The following is a 12062-nucleotide window of genomic DNA, read 5'->3' on the forward strand; positions in this document are numbered from 1 at the left end:
GTCCTGGTTGCATTAACCTAGTTATGCCACATTCAGAATAGCTCAGTAGACCTTCCTAGATGATTCAGCAAGGAGAAGATACGGAGTTTCGAGCATAAGATGAATTGAAAATGAAGTTGTGATCTCTGTAAGGACACCCATCCCTCACCTGCCCCCATCTTGGGCTTGTGCAATTGATTTTTTTTAACCTTAGTGGAAAATATAATTCTGCATAGATTGGAGCATTCTTTAAAGTGGCCCCCGCCTACCTTCTCAGCCTCTTTTTCTCATTACTTTCCTTTATACCTGCTATATTCCAGCCAAACTGGACCGCTGCCTGTTCTCCACAGTCCCATATTCTCCACTCCAGAATCAATACAGGCTGCCATCCCTGATGCCCAGAGCATGCACTCTGGTCTCCTCCCTCTTTCCTGAAACCCTTCCCCTTTTCTTCTTCAGGACCTAGCTCAGGAGCCATCTCCTCCAGCAAGATCTTCCTGAATCCTGCTTCCCTGAGAGGGCTCCTTCATTCCTACAGGCTCTCAAGTTTTCCTGGAGCACTTGGTGAAGATCCCGTTTTCTTATTTAAATCCAATTCACTGGCATGTTATGGCATTACTTCCCTGCTGCCATGGTCCTCTTCTAGAACGAAGGACAGACGGCAACAGCCTACTTTGTATCATTCTTATTTGTGTTAGTCAGTAAACATTTATTAAGTGCATGGTGCTAAGTGCTGGGATACAGAGAAAGTCAAGGACACCATCCCTGCCCTTGAGGGTTCACGTTATGATGAAGCTCGCATGGAATTGCAGGTTGTTGATAGCTGTCCTTGCTCAAAGAGGACATCACTGTGTTGATGTCAAGGTTCAGAGTGTCCAACTGTTGCCATTCAGACTAGTATGAGCTCAGAAGGCTCTGCCACAGGTCAGGTACAAATAGTCGACATGAACACTTGGGCAGGACATGTCTCATGTTTCCTTTGAGCTGCCACAATTCTGCTTTGCCTACAGAGCACAGCACCTTCTCTGATGTTTCACAATTGATTCCATAGTTCTTTAGAGAGTCCTTGAGAGTGTCCTTGTTTCACTTCTTCTGACCTTTCTGTGAGTCTGTGCTTTGTGTGTGTGTTTGGCATTCAAACAATGTGGCCAGCCCATTGGAGTTCCACTCTCTGCAGTAGAGTTTGAATGCTTGGCAGTTTACCACAAGAAAGGACCTCAGCGTCTGGTATCACAGGCATGTAATGATGAGGTCAGCACAACGGCTCTGTAGACCTTCAGTCTGGTAGGCAGACTAATCCCTCTTCTCTCCCACACTTTCCTTTGGAGCCTCCGAAACACTGAGCTAGCTCTGGCAATGCATGTGTCAACCTCATTATCTCTGCATACAACCCTGGAAAATGTACTGCAAAGATAAGTGGACTTATTCACAGGATTCAAAATTTCTCCATTTGCTATTTTCTTGGTATTAATTGTTAAGCCAAAATTGGCACAAGCAGCAGAGAATCGAACTATTCTCTGTTGCATCTCGGCCTCAGAGGCTGCATTGAGTGCACAATCATCTGCATACAGAAAAGTCATGCACCCACTCTCCCTCCACTTTAGTCTTGGCTTGTAGCCTTTTCAAGTTAAATAATTTACTGTCAGTGTGGTAGCTGACCTTGATCCCATTTTCATTCTTGTTGAAGGCATCCAACAACATCACTGAAAATATCATGGTAAAATGCATGGGAGCAAGCACATAGCCCTGCTTGGCACCATTGATGACTGGGAAAGCATGAAAGTGTCATCCATTATCCTATGCAAGCATGCTATCATGAAACTGGCATACAGTACTGATGAACTTCTCCAGGCAATCAAATTTTGTCATGACCTTCACAAGGACTGACAGTATCAGAGGCCTTGGTTGGATCAGTGAACGTTGTGTATAGACCTCTGTTCTGTTCCTGTCATTTGTTCTGAGATTGTCAGGCAGCACACACCGTATCAACTATTTCCATACTGGCTCTCAGGTAGATGACCATCTTCCAGGTGAAGGATCAGCCTATTAAGGCAGACTTGAACAAGAATCTTGCTGACAACAATGACTAAGAGAGAGACCCCCCCCCCAACACTGTGATTGTCACGGGAAAGCCCATTTCCTTTTCCTTTATAGAGATGGACAGTAGAGGCATCCTTGAACTCCTGGGGGATAACCTTCTCCTTCCATGTACTCAGGAAGATTTCAGTCAGCTTTTTTATGAGCATTGGACCCCCTTGCCTTGTAAATCTTAGCTGAAATAGAATCAATATCGGGCACTTTGCCACATGAGAGGAGCCTAATGGTACTCAAAACCTGTTCTTCAGTTGGAAGTGTGGCTAGAGACGTGGTCAGTGGCTTCAGCATTGGTTAATCATAGTCTGTTGAGAGCACTATGGAAGTGTTCAGCCTGTCTTTCCAGTATCATATCCTTATCACTAATCAATGTGACTCCATCACCACTGAGTAGTTGAGGTGCACCATAGGTGTTTGACCCATAAATAGCCTTCAGGGCATCATAAAAGCCTTGGATTGTAACTATCAGTGTAAAACTGAATTTCATCTGCCTTACTGAGCCAAGAATCCTGCATCTCTCTAAGCTTTGCTTGCACTTTATTTTTGATGGAATTCAGTGCTGCCTTCTTAGAGATGGATGAACTCTCCTGCTGGTAAGCCTTGTGGAATTCTCGTTTTTTCATTTAGCAGTTTTTGAATTTCCCCATCATTTTCATCAAATCAGTCTTGATGTTTGCAAGTGTTCTGGCTCAGATGAGTAAACGTGGTACATCAGATCTCTGAAAGCTGCCGACTCCTTTTCTGCTACACTGTTGCCAACCGCTTGTTGGTTTAGCTTTCCTTCCAAATTAGCAACAAACTGTTTTGCAGCTCTGGCCTGTTGACTTTAAGTCTTCAGGCAGTCATCTTGCCTTGGGACTGATACTTTAGGTGAATTCGAATGTTCAGCTGAGAGAGGATAAGTCTATGCTCAGTCCAGCCCTCTGCGCCACCTATGGCCTTGTCACTCTCACATCCTGTCTGTTTCTTCTCCTTACAATGACATAATCTATTAAATGGCAGTGTCTCCTGCAAGGGTGCACTCATGGAGTTTTATTGTATTTAGATAAATGGAAGATCGTTTTGGTGATGAGGTCATGAGATGCACAGGTCTTCAGTAGTAAATGACTGTTGCAGTTTCCAGCCCCATTCCTCCCAAGGATTTCTTGCCGTGCCTGATCATCTGTGCCTCTTCTGGTATTGAAGTTTCCCAGAATCACAAGTTTCTATTCTTTTTGGCACATCGATGATGACAGTCTCTGAGTCTTCATAAAATTTTTCTTTGACCTCATCAGGATTCATCATAGTGGGAGCATACGCACTGATGCATGGCACTTTACTGCAAGTGGCGGTCGCATTGCCGTGAGCCTGTGATTCACTCCTTTTGGAAGGCATACAAGCTTGTTAACTAGATTAATTAGCTTTGATTGCAAAACCTACACCAGCTTCATGGGCACTCTCCATCACTGTGATCACTCCATGAAAACATGTATCTAGTTCCAACTTTGGTCAGCTGGCCTTCATTTGCCAGCCTTGGTTCACTCACGACTACTATTTGGATGCGATACCTGCTGAATTCTCTTGCAGCAAGAGCTGTTCAACTTTCAGCTCTACTGGATTTCATGTTGTCTATAAGCGTGCACAAATTCCATGTACTAATGGTGAGTGGAATCGTCTTTGCAAAAGTTTCTATACTTTATGTTTCAACCACAGGCTTGACTCCCTACCTGCTGTGGTAAACAGGCCAGGCTTAGGTTAGGTGAAGCAGACAATTTTTAGGGCACCTTTTCTAGCCCTCTCTCACACTAGAAGGTGAGCAGTGTAGTCGTTAAAAAAAATAATAATAATAGAAGGCTGCTCAGACACCCCACTGAACCCCACTGCTGCTTCAGTCCAGTGAGAAGAAAACCCTGTGGCCTTGGCCGCCTGTATGCAGGGTTGTAACTGCAGCTCCCATGATATCTGTACCTGCTGCTTCATCACCTGCCACAGGACTTTGAGGTAGGTAAACATGGTCAAATGGTACGGATGGTGGCTTTTGACTTTCGCACAGACTGGATTTCTGAGAGGCAGAGTGGCACAGAGTTGTTGGCCTCACTCTCTCTTCCAGAGTCATTGGAGTCTAGTGGTAAGAAAAAAATCAAAATGACTGGTGGTGCTTCAAGATGCAGTGGATGACCTTGGCATCTTCAATGTCTGACCACGCTCTGGAGCACTCAGAGCGTGGTCAGACATTGAAGATGCTACCTGTTCCACTAGGGAAGTCTTCACGTGCTTGGGGTCGACACCTCCCTCACTCACTGATGAGTCGGGAGGCCTCTCGCTTACCTTCAGCCTGGGTCAGCATCTCTGCTGAGATGGTTCACCAGGGTGTGGCTGCTGCGGAGCCACCAGTGAGTGCTGGGTGGCAGGTGGATACCAGAGGTGGATGAGCAGCTGGTCTTCCCTGAACACCCATACACCCCAACGTGAAAAGCCAGTTACATATAAGATATGTCAAGAACAGACAAGGTGTAATCTGAGAGGAGAAGCATTAACAGTGGCAGAACTGGAAAAGCCTCCTGCAGAAGGTGGGACTTGAGCAGACCTTTTTTAAAAGATAGTTTTTATTGCTATTTTCTGTTTCCTGCATCACCATAGTCATCCCAAATATCCCACTCCTTCTCCCTCTCTGAGAGCCATCCCATATGACAGATCTGTACTGACTAATAGTATTTTTTAAAAAGAAAAAAACTTACCACAACTGATCAGTACATTGAAGAAGTCCAGAAACGTGCAACCTGTGATCCCTGTGGAGCTCCCACTTCCTTGAAGGGGCACGTTGGGGGGTCTTCTCATATCTTCGTTTGAGTCTCGCTTGATGTTTATAACTTTTGTTTTGGTGTTCTTTTCACTTACATTCTTGTACTCACTGAGTATATTGTTTTCTTGGCTCTGCCAACTTCACTTTGCATCAGTTCATATAGATCTTTCCATACTTCTCTGCATTATTCATCACTCACATTATTTCTTATAGCACAGGAATATTCCATTATTGTAATTACATTTGTGTACCACAGTTTACTTAACCATTCCCCAGCTGATGGGCATCTACTTTGGTTCCAATTCTTAGCTATCCCATAAAGTGCTGCTGTGAAGATTTTCATGTATACAAAGACTTTTTTCTTATCATTGTCTTCTTTGGAGTATAAGCCCAGCTATGGAGTCTCTGGTTCAAAGGGTATGGACATTTTAGTTACTTCTTTTGCAGAATTCCAAATTGCATTGTACCAAAATGATTGTACCATTTCACAGCTCCACCAATAATGTACTAGTATGTCTGTCTTCCCCCACCACCTTCAACATTGACTGTTACCATTTTTGCCAATTTGCAAGGTGTGAGGTGAAACTTTGGGGTTATTTTGATTTGCATCTCTTTTATTATTAGTGATTTGGAGCATTTTTTCATGTTGTCAATACTTTGCAATTCTTCTTTTGAGAATTTTTTGTTCATATCTGTTGAACATTCATCTATTGAGGAATGCCTCTCAGTCATACATATGTATATACATACACACACACGTATATTTAACAGCTTATGTATCTTAGATATGGAACCCTCATCAAAGAAATTTGATACAAAGATTTTTTTCCTCATCAACCACTTCTTTTCTTGTCCTTAAATGCATTACTTTTATCTGTGCAGAAGTTTTTTGGTTTCAAGTAATCAAAGTTTATCAGTTTTATCTTTTGTAATTGTCTCTGTCTCTTGCTGGGTTAAGAACAAATATATCTCTTACCCATGGCTGTGAGAGGTATAGATAGTCTAGGTACAGATAAGTCTAGCTATCTGTGAACTAGATATTTGAAAAACATACTGTAGCTATGACCAAGATAGGAGAGATATTACTCAAGTCCCTGGTGGCTATTATCAAAATGTGACCTATTTTTTTCCTATGATTTCTGATTTTTTCATGGTGTGATCTTTAATGTTAAGATTGGTATCCATTAAGAATGTATTGTAGAATCTTGTGTGAGGTGTCGGTCTAAGCCTGGTGTCTTCCAGACTGCTTTCCAGCTTTCCCAGCAGTTTTTTTTTTACCAAATAGGGAATTTTTCCCTAGGTAGATGATGTTTTCCACTTTATCAAACTCTGGGTTATTGAGTTCTGTTTTTTCTCTGTCTCCGCTATCTGATCTGTGTTCCATTGTTCGATGTCTCTATTATTTTGGGCTGACTCTTGCAGGGAGGCAGAGGTCTGGGGGGGACAGCATTCTATTGGGAATTGCCTCAGCTGCTGCTAAGGCAGAGAGGAGATGGCACAGTGTGTGTGAAGAGCTGCATCTAGGCTGGTACGCTGCACCGAGTCACCAGAATAAATCGACATAGGAGGTCGTGACCTGGTCAGACCTGTGCTCTAGGGGGATGCATTGGAGTTGGGGGAGACTGGAGTCTGGGAGCTGAGCCAGAAGGCTGTTATAGTTGTCCAGGTGAGAGGGGATTTGTATCCTTCCTATTTCTGTATAGATGGTAACTCTGTTTGATTGTAAGGTCCTTGAGGGCAGGGTAGGTCGTTTTCCATGTAATCCCAGCAGCACCTGCCTAGGTGCCTGGAATAAAGTAGGCTTAATGTTTGTGCACTTTCATAGTTGTCCTCCATCCTTCCAATTGTAAGCTATTCTTGAAATGGTAGGTTTGCTTTAAGAGAATGTGGGAGTGGGGGTGTACTTTGTACGATCAGTAGAAGCCTGCCAGAAACCATTTTTGTTTATCTGTCATCATTCAAACCCGAGCATTGTTCTACTTAGAGAGAATTGTTCAAATCAGCAAGAGCATTCTCATGCTTCCGGCCATCTTTCTTTAACACATCTTTTCTTTAAGTCCTTTCAAAGCCATATTTTATAGAATTATTAAAAAAGGAAAATGTTATAATGAAACAGGATTAGACTGCTCAGGGTTAGGCGAGAGTTAACCCATTCATTTTCCTAAAACCACTGACTCCCCACAAGGTGACCTGAAAGAATCCCAGAGACCTCCCCTCTTGAATTGCTCTCCTAATACCCACTGGGATTGGGGGAAGGCTATCTCCCGTTCTTGGTCTGGTCCCATCCTCAATAAATTTTCCTGAGCCTGAACTTTGGTTCTTGACTTTTTACACACTTTCCTAAACGAAGGAGTCAAGTCTAAAGGGAGGGGGAAAGGGCTTTAGTGGAGGGCATTGTTTCTCCTGAGAAGTTCAAGTAAGTACTGGTAAAGCTTTCTTCAGGTAAAGGATTTTATACTGGGGAAATATTTCTTAATATTTTCAGTTGAGACAAAAAAAAGAGGCTTTAATATATTCCCAGAGGCACACGAACTTTTGGTCCTTTGATCGTGCTCCCAACCCAAACAAATGTGCTTTCTAGTCAAGGAGATCACTGGGGTACATGAGACTTCCTTTAGACATTATTTTTCTTGGATAAAGATTCTTAACTTGGGGTCTGGGAACTTAAAATATATATATATATTTGGATAACTATCTCAATAAAAGTGATTTCCTTTGTAATCCTCTGCATTTGATTTTGTGCATTCAGAATCATCATTCTGAGAAGAGCAGAGTGCCACAAGGAACCAGAATTCCTATTTCTAGTCTCTAAAGTTAGAGGTCATTTGTGGGTGGAGAAGGAGGAAAAGAGCAGACTTTGTAAGCTCCCTTTGTTTTCTTCTGCATTTTATCCTTCCTTAAGTCCCAGAACCATGGGAAAGAAGGAAGGTGAAAAGAATGACAGACTCCTTCTCTCTACTGGGTATTCCTTCTTCTTTTGTATTGAGTCCTCCTGGAGCTGGAGTAATGGTTGGGATTAGTGCACGTTGTCATTATCCATGCTAATAGTGACCACTTTTGAGGGAGTCCCAGAAGGTGCCCGGTTTAGGCTGTTTCACAGTTCTTTTCCCAGACAGTCTCTCATAGGGACTGTGATTAGACCATTTTCAGCCTGAAGGAGAGCTCGTGTTTGTTGGCACTAAGATTTTGAGGCTGCTCAGCTTTATTTGCTGAAAAGTGATGTCATTCAGTTGGGATTCTTGTGGCTTGCCAGTGTAATAGCTTTATTCATCAATGCCAGTTGATGTTCTATTTTTGGCACATGCCTAATGGCTCCCGATGGTCCACTCACCGTAGCTGCTGCACTCACCGTAGCTGTTCCACTCACTGTAGCTGCTCCTAGTTGGGGAACCGAGGCGAAGGTCGCTGTGAGATGGTGCTGCCGAACAGTGCTTCCCAGAGAGTAGCTGGTGGAGGTAACCTGGATGGAACAGCAGCTCCCCAAGCCTCCCAGCAGAGACAGACCCACTGAAGGATTTCTCGCAGTGTCTTATTCATGAGGTGTCTGGCTTTTCCCCCACTTTATAGAGATATCACAGGGTAGTGGAAAGAACGTTAGATTTAGAGTCAGAAGATTAATTGGCCAGCATTTATTAACCCCTTATGTGTCAGGCACTGTGCGAGGTGCTGGAAATAAGGTCTGGCTTGGAGCTCTAGCTCCAAAACTTATTCTCCATGTGACTGTGGACAAGTCATTTTGTCTCTTTGAGCCTCAGTTTCTTCTCAGCACTTCTTAAACTGTGGGTCGTGACAGTGTAAGAAGTGCTGAAAGGGTCACGAGTGGAAAAAGTCTAAGAAGCCCTGATTCATCTCATGATGTTTATGCTACCTTTCTTATAAAGGTGATAGGATGAAAGTACCTTGTGGCATTTAACGATGAGCTTTTATTCTTAGTAAGATTTGGAGCTGCGATACAGCAGCAAGCTGAAGGCCTGCTTTTGGTTCAGAAGTCTTTTCCCTGGTTCGTCTCCAGTGATTCTATCCCATGGCGGTGTTCTCATACTGCTTGCAGGGGACTCAAGCGTGTCTGGGGGATATAGAATATTTTGTTCTTTTAAAGAATGTTTTGTTCCATTAGAAGGAGGTAGAGGAAGTGTTTTCCCACACATGGGGTAGATCCTTTGTGGAGAGCCATGGACCAGAATGACATGGGATGAGAAGGCGTGGAGGGCCTGTGATCTGCATGACGCCAGAGGATTAGAAGGGGGGCTTGTTTCAAAGCTGCATAGCCAGCAGCTCCAGGGTTCCCGGTTGGTTGCCTTTAGGTTAAGTACAAACCCCTCGGTTTGGCCTTTAGAGCCCTTCGCAGTTCAGGCAGCCTACCTTTCCAGGCTGATGTTATATCATTATTCTTTCACACTCATGGCTTTCAGCTGGGCTCCTATCCCCATGTCTTTACCCAGGCGGCTCCCTGTGGCTGGGATGCTTTCCTGCCTCGCCTCTGCTGCCTCTTATCTGGGGCTTATTTCAGGTGCCACCTCTTTTAGGAACTCAGTTGTGTTTGTGAATGCCACACTCACCAATCAGTGTGTATACATTTATATTGAATTTGGTCTGTATTTACTAATCTGGGTACATGTTGTTGCTCCCCCCCCCCCCCCCCCCTATAGAATGTAAGCACTTTCAGGCAGGGGTAGCCTCACTTCTGTGTTCGTATTTCTAGTTGTCTCGTCCAGTGCCTGGCACATTTGTTATTTGGTCCGACTCTTTGTGACCCCTTGGACTATGTCCATGGGGTTTTCTTGGCTTAGTTATTGGAGTGCTTTGCCATTTCCTTCTCCAGTGGATCCCCATTGTACACATAAGGAACAAATAGGAGATAAGTGACTTGCCCAAGGTCACACAGCTAGTAAGCGTCTGAGCCCAGGTTTGATCTCAGATCTTCCTGACTCCAGGGCCAGTGCTCTATTCACTGCACCACTGCCACATCATAGATGCTTAATAATTGTTTCCTGACTGAGGGACTAGAGGTAGAGTTTTAAGCTTCTGTTCAGTGCAGTCCTGCAGGCCCACCTCTTCTTTGACATTAAAGAGACATTAAGTTCTTCCACATGGCAGAGGGCTGGAGACGAACCAGGGAAAGAGGTTGGCTGAAATACTGCCTGTCTGTTGGAACTCAAGGTACAGCATGGGACACTGTGAAAGAGAGATCTAGAGAGAAGCTTGAACTTTGTTCACTGCAAATTTTGATTTGGTCCAAACAAATATGAAGTCTGTTTTCAGATGGAATTATTGTTATGTTTGTGTCAAAAGTCATTCAAGTAGGAGAATACATCTTACTTTAAATTAGACACATAATTTAGTTTTAGGGCAAAATCAAATCAAATCTGGATTTATAATCATAAATGATATTCAAAATGGAAATTTTCCCAAGGGCCATTAGCTGCCAGCACCTCAAATTTTATGGCCCACTGTTTTCAGTTAGCTCTGTTCAAAGATTTATAGTGGCAGTCTTATATCCTCATCTCCCTCTTTCTGGGGTCCCATGAGGCTCTCTGAAAATTGTAAACATAATGATATTATGACTATAACCCCCACATAAAGATTGAGAACATACCCTTCTAATAGTCCTTCAAGGACAGAGTTTTTACTATGCTATATTCAAATCATTCTATGCTGCAAATTAATTGCTATAGTTTTCATTTGGTAAATGTTATAACTTGATAGAATGTTCTCAGTCTCAAATTACTACCAGGCATTTCTCCAAGAAATCTCTTACCTTTCTTATCTCAGTGAGATAAAAATAAAAAAATAACCTACTTAGTCCTCACTTTCCAAAACTCCAAACCCTTGACTTTCAAATCCTCCATTCATAGTGCAAATGGTGGCCAGCTTTCTTTCACTCTCCACCTATTGTCCTTTAATCTCTACTTGCTCAAACCTTTCTTCTCTTCCAGTGGACTTTGACTAAAGCCTTGCAGACTTCTACCCCTTTCTTGCTACCCTCTGCTTCAACCCTTCATCTGAACTGGGACTCCCTTTCCTTAGCTCTGTCTCATCCAAATCTGACGCTCCACTACTTCTTTCCTTTATCAGTTTCCTTACTGTTTACATTTCAAGTTGAGTAGTCCAGTTCAGTTTATTTTCTCTACTTTGCCTCTAATTTAAGTTCTGCTAACAGTTCACGGAAGAAAATACAGACGTACACCATCACTTGATGAAGCCCACAGGCTGCAGGCTGTAAACCATTTTTTCCTAGCATTCTCCAGTGGTGAAATCACCTACTAAAAGAGTGAGTCTATCATCTCCAAGGGAAAGAGTGATTGAAAAAAGAAATCTTCACTGTTACTTGCATGAATCTTGGCTTTAGGAAGCTACAGACCAAATATCCACTAAGATATTCCGGCGTTTACAAAAACACTCAAACTGTAATTTAGAAGTTGACAGTAAAGGGATGACCTTTCAGTTACAGATGTCGTCCTCAATTACTTTACAGTGCCATAAATTCTCCTTTTCTCTTGATTGTCCTCATCTCCACCCCTCCATCTGACCAGGGTTAAGGCTGAGAAGAGATCTTGCCGTTTCTCCTTATCTCCCACTGAAAGGCTAGTCATTGGTAATAATTACCTGCATATTGAAAAGGAGAGTTGAGCATCAGAACTGAAAGGTAGCCCAGACATCAGGGAGAGCTGTTCTAAGGTGTAAAAATGTATTATAATTAACTTCAACTCAGGCAAGATCTTCATTTTAAGAATTGCCATCCCCTGGGGTACAGGCGGGTACCATGTGAGTGGCAGGAGGATAGTCTTCCCCACTATTCTAAGCTCCCTTTGCTTGTTCCAGTTCATTACTCTCTATTTCCCTTTTCCTGGGAAAACTTAGGGAGGTGTTTTATGCTGAGAGTGGGGTCAGGACCCTCACTCCTCACTTGCGCAAGAAGGTGGGCCTTTCAGATTATCAAAGTCCATAGACACGTGTATAGGGATGGGTGTCAGAGCCAATTGTTGGGCGGCCTGTTTTTCAAATTTAGGGCAGAATTTTTTATTCTAAGTTCTGCCCAAATGTGCCTGTAAGCCATTTGGAAACGGTATTGATTTTCTATCACCAATCTAAATCCAAGTATGGTGTTAAAATCAAAGAATATTTCTGGGGGTTGGGTAAGGATATTTATCCCCTGAAGTAATCCTATCCAAACATCTTCACGGAGGTTTTTAAACTGGATTTTAGA

The sequence above is a fragment of the Vombatus ursinus genome, unplaced genomic scaffold, assembly GCF_900497805.2.
Source record: "Vombatus ursinus unplaced genomic scaffold, bare-nosed wombat genome assembly UNPS02014808.1, whole genome shotgun sequence".
In the NCBI taxonomy this organism is placed as follows: Eukaryota; Metazoa; Chordata; class Mammalia; order Diprotodontia; family Vombatidae; genus Vombatus; species Vombatus ursinus.